Source organism: Salmo salar, chromosome 16, assembly GCF_965601325.2.
Source record: "Salmo salar chromosome 16, fSalSal1, whole genome shotgun sequence".
Classification (NCBI taxonomy): Eukaryota; Metazoa; Chordata; class Actinopteri; order Salmoniformes; family Salmonidae; genus Salmo; species Salmo salar.
In genome coordinates, this window is record NC_138306.1 from 83,470,136 (window position 1) to 83,476,135 (window position 6,000).

The following is a 6,000-nucleotide window of genomic DNA, read 5'->3' on the forward strand; positions in this document are numbered from 1 at the left end:
ATTGTGTGTAAGAAGTACAAATAAAGTTGTGTTGAAAATCTAAAAAACTTCTTTGCAATATGAGTACAATATTCAGGCTTGAGTGATCGATATGGGCTGAATCTCATTCCTTTATTTTGGTCCTGACCATAGATTTTCGTGACAGTTGTAGTCCCATTTCAAAACCTGGGCTGCATGAGGTAACACTTTACTTTACGGCGATAGGTGCAATGCATTGTGATGCAGGTAGAATGCATAGTAGGATGTGTCATAATGTAACGGTCGTCGTATATAGTGGACCAAGGCGCAGCGGGTTGAGTGCTCATATTAACTTTAATTAGAACACTTAAAAAAACAAAACAAGAAAACGAACGAACGAACAGTATTGCAGGCTAACACAGCAGTGCAAAAACAACTTCCCACAAAACCCATTACAAAAACACCCCTCTATATAGGACCTTCAATCAGAGGCAACGAGGAACAGCTGCCTCCAATTGAAAGTCCATCCAATAACCCTAAACATAGAACTAAAAAGACTAGACCAGAACATAGAAATATACTAACATAGAACATAACCAAAAACCCCGAACACTCTAAACAAACACCCCTCTACCTAAACACATAGCCCAACAAACCCCGAAACACTCTAAACAAATACCCGCTGCCACGTCCTGACCAAACTATAATAACAAATAACCCCTTTACTGGTCAGGACGTGACAGTACCCCCCCAAAGGTGCAGACCCCGGATGCACCTCACACAAAAAATAAACACAAAAATAAACCCCCCAACTAAAGGGAGGGAAGGGAGGGTGGCTACCGTCACCGATGGTTCCCGTGCTACACTCCCCCCCCCCTCCCCAATCCTCCTACTGTGGAGGTGGCTCAGGCTCTGGCCTTAGTCCCCCACCTAACCTGTCCAGCCCCGCTGAATACCTCCGGCTGAAGCGCGTCGCTGTAGACCTCGGGCTGAAGCGCGTCGCTGTAGACCTTGGGCTGAAGCGCGTCGCTGGCTGCGCCGATTCCGGACTGTAGGGCGACTCTCGCTGTGCCGATTCCGGACTGTAGGGCGACTCTCGCTGCGCCGATTCCGGACTGTAGGGCGACTCTCGCTGCGCCGATTCCGGACTGTAGGGCGACTCTCGCTGCGCCGATTCCGGACTGTAGGGCATCTCTGGGAGCTCCGGACTGTAGGGCGACTCTGGGAGCTCCGGACTGTAGGCCGTCTCTCTCGGTTCCGGACTGTAGGCCGTCTCACTCGGCTCCGGACTGTAGGCCATCTCACTCGGCTCCGGACTGTAGGCCATCTCACTCGGCTTCGGACTGTAGGCCGTCTCACTCAGTTCCGGACTGTGGGCCGTCTCTCTCGGTTCCGGACTGTGGGCCGTCTCACTCGGTTCCGGACTGTGGGCCATCTCTCTACAGGGCACTGTCGCCGGAAGCTCTAAATGGGGCACTGTCGCTGGACTCTCTGGACGAGGCACTGTCGTCGGACACTCTGGACGGGGCACTGTTGCCAGACACTCTGGACGGGGAACTGTTGCCGGACACTCTGGAAGGGGCACTGTTGCAGGACACTCTGGACGAGGACTGCGCACTGAAAGCCTGGTGCGTGGTGCTGGCTTTGAAAGTGCCAGACTGGAAAGACGCACCTCAGGGCTAGTGCGAGGAGCAGGAGTAGGACGAGCTGGACTGGGCTGACGCACTGGAGGCCTGGTGCGTGGGGCTGGTACTGGAGGTACCAGACTGGAGACACGCACCCCAAGGCTAGTGCGAGGAGCGGGAACAGGACGTGCTGAACTGGGCTGATGCACTGGAGGCCTGGTGCGTGGTGCTGGCTTTGGAGGTGCCAGACTGGAAACACGCACCTCAGGGCTAGTGCGAGGAGCAGGAACAGGATGAGTTGGACTGGGCTGACGCACTGGAGGCCTGGTGCGTGGTTCTGGTAGTGGAGGTACCAGACTGGAGACACGCACCCCAAGGCTAGTGCGAGGAGCGGGAACAGGATGAGTTGGACTGGGCTGACGCACTGGAGGCCTGGTGCGTGGTGCTGGTAGTGGAGGTACCAGACTGGAGACACGCACCCCAAGGCTAGTGCGAGGAGCGGGAGCAGGACATCCTGGACTGGGCTGACGCACTGGAGGCCTGGTGCGTGGGGCTGGTAGTGGAGGTACCAGACTGGAGACACGCACCCCAAGGCTAGTGCGAGGAGCGGGAGCAGGACATCCTGGACTGGGCTGACGCACTGAAGGCCTGGTGCGTGGTGCTGGCTTTGGAGACGCCAGACTGGATACACTCACCTCAGGGCTAGTGCGAGGAGCGGGAACAGGATACACTGGGCCGTGAAGGCGCACTGGTGGTCTCGAGCGCAGTACTGGCACCACCCTTACTGGCTGGATGCACGCTTCCCCCTGGCAAATGCGGGACGCTGGCACCGCGCACACCGGCCTGTGAATGCTCGGCCTCGACGCCGTGCGCATCACCCCATAGCACAGGGCCTGACCAGTAACATGCTGCCTCCGGTAAGCACGGGGAGTTGGCTTGGGGCTTAACCCTGGCCCAGCCAAACTACCCGTGTGCCCCCCAAAAAAAATTATCGGGGCTGCCTCTCAGGCTTCCATGCCAGTCGTGTTCCAATATAACAGTCCCGGTCCTCTCCAGCCTTCCTCCATGGTCCCTCTCCGGCTAAAATCTCCTCCCAAGTCCACGACTCACAATAACTCCTTTCTAGCTCCTTACCCCGCTGCTTGGTCTGTTGGTGGTGGGAAGTTCTGTAACGGTCGTCGTATATAGTGGACCAAGGCGCAGCGGGTTGAGTGCTCATATTAACTTTTATTAGAACACTTACAAAAACTAAACAAGAAAATGAACGAACGAACGAACGAACAGTATCGCAGGCTGACACAGCAGTGCAAAAACAACTTCCCACAAAACCCATTACAAAAACACCCCTCTATATAGGACCTTCAATCAGAGGCAACAAGGAACAGCTGCCTCCAATTGAAGGTCCATCCTATAACCCTAAACATAGAACTAAAAAGACTAGACCAGAACATAGAAATATACTAACATAGAACATAACCAAAAACCCCGGAACACTCTAAACAAACACCCCTCTACCTAAACACATAGCCCAACAAACCTCGAAACACTCTAAACAAATACCCCCTGCCACGTCCTGACCAAACTATAATAACAAATAACCCCTTTACTGGTCAGGACGTGACACATAAGCTCATTATGATATCCGTGTGTCTTCATATAACGATCCTGTCAAAATAACAGCTATTATCAGCTCCAAAACTCATGCAGAGAAACAACATGTACAGGCTACTTAAAATGCATTAGAACTATTGGTTGTCATCCAGAAGGGTTAAAGACATTTTTCTAAGTTTTAACCAAAACAATGGTCAGAGGTTACCAAGCATTACAGCTGAGCTAGGTCCCTGTTCCAGGATCATGGGTCTGTAGATGCACAACCACTACAGAAAGAATATGTAAATACAGTGCCTTCGGAAAGTATTCAGACCCCTTGACACATTCTGTTATGTTACAGCCTTATTCTAAAATGTATTATATTTATTTTATTTATTTTCAATCTACACACAATACCCCATAATGACAAAGCGAAAACAGTTTTTTTTGGTTGACATTTTTGCAAATGTACCTTTTTACATAAGTATTCAGACCCCTTGCTATAAGACTCGAAATTGAGCTCTGGGAGGAGATCCCTCAGGAGACCATCCGCCACCTCATCAGGAGCATGCCCAGGCATTGTAGGGAGGTCATACAGGCACGTGGAGGCCACACACACTACTGAGCCTCATTTTGACTTGTTTTAAGGACATTACATCAAAGTTGGATCAGCCTGTAGTGTGGTTTTCCACTTTAATTTTGAGTGTGACTCCAAATCCAGACCTCCATGGGTTGATAAATTGGATTTCCATTGATTATTTTTGCGTGATTTTGTTGTCAGCACATTCAACTATGTAAAGAAAAAAGTATTTAATAAGATTATTTCTTTCATTCAGATCTAGGATGTGTTGTTTAAGTGTTCCCTTTATTTTTTTGAGCAGTATATATATATATATATATATATATATATATATATATATATATATATATATATATATATATATATACAGTTGAAGTCAGATGTTTACATACACTTAGGTTGGAGTCATTAAAACTCGTTTTTCAACCACTCCACAAATTTAAGCTTTAACTTCCTGACTGATGTCTTGAGATGTTGATTCAATATATCCACATCATTTTCCTCCCTCATGATGCCATCTATTTTGTGAAGTGCACCAGTCCCTCCTGCAGCAAAGCACCCACGCAACATGATGCTGCCACCCCCGTGCTTCACGGTTGGGATGGTGTTCTTCGGCTTGCAAGCCTCCCCCTTTGTCCTCCAAACATAACGATGGTCATTATGGCCAAACAGTTCTATTTTTGTTTCATCAAACCAGAGGACATTTCTCCAAAAAGTACAATCTTTGTCCTCATGTGCAGTTGCAAACCGTAGTCTGACTTTTTTATGGCGGTTTTGGAGCAGTGGCTTCTTCCTTGCTGAGCGGCCTTTCAGGTTATGTCGATATAGGACTCGTTTTACTGTGGATATAGATACTTTTGTACCCGTTTCCTCCAGCATCATCACAATGTCCTTTGCTGTTGTTCTGGGATTGATTTGCACTTTTCGCACCAAAGTACGTTCATCTCTAGGAGACAGAACGCGTCTCCTTCCTGAGCGGTATGACGGCTGTGTGGTCCCATGGTGTTTATTCTAGCGTATTATTGTTTGTACAGATGAATGTGGTACCTTCAGGCGTTTGGAAATTGCTCCCAATGATGAACCAGACTTGTGGAGGTCTACAATGTATTTGCTGAGGTCTTGGCTGATTTCTTTTGATTTTCCCATGATTTCAATCAAAGAGGCAATGAGTTTGAAGGTAGGCCTTGAAATACATCCACAGGTACACCTCCAATTGACAGAAATTATGTCAATTAGCCTATCAAATGCTTCTAAAGCCATGACATCATTTTCTGGAATTTTCCAAGCTGTTTAAAGGCACAGTCAACTTAGTAAACTTCTGACCCACTGGAATTGTGATACAGTGAATTATAAGTGAAATAATCTGTCTGTAAGCAATTGGTGCAAATATTACTTGTGCCATGCACAAAGTAGATGTCCTAACCGACTTGCCAAAACTATAGTTTGTTAACAAGAAATTTGTGGAGTGGTTGAAAAACAAGTTATAATGACTCCAACCTAAGTGTATGTAAACTTCCGACTTCAACTGTATAGTCCCAGTCAAAAGATTGGACACACGTACTCATTTCAGGGTTTTTCTTAATTTGTACTATTTTCTACATTGTAGAATAATTGTGAAGACATCAAAATGATGAAATAACACATATGGAAACATATAGAAAGCAAAAAAGTGTTAAAGAAATAAAAATATATTTGAGATTTGAGATTCTTCAAAGTAGCCACCCTTTGTCTTGATGACAGCTTTGCACACTCTTGGCATACTCTCAACCAGCTTCATGAGGTAGTCACCTGGAATGCATTTCAATTAACAGGTTTGCCTTGTCAAAAGTTAATTTGAGAATTTCTTTCCTTCTTAATTCAAGTCTTACAATGCATTATAACTACATCATAAGGCATTATAGCAGCTGGCTTTAGGTAAAGTGTTACAGACAGCAAACTGGAACTATCAGAGACTACAGTGTATTCAGACTAATAGCTATGTTCTAGTAACTGCTGCTCACCGCTGGCAACAATTTTATTGGATAAATTAAAAAGATTCTGGAATCAGGCTCTGTAGGATCAAAAGGTCAGCATCTATACAACAGATCATTAAACTTGGCATGAAGCCGCGGTGTTTTAAAACAAACACAGCATCAGCTGTTGTGCCCTAGTTAATAGTGGTGCACATTTGAATGACAATGATTCCACTGGCCATGCATTTCCATGTCATACATATATAAAACTCCCCCAGGGCAGTGTCCTTACATT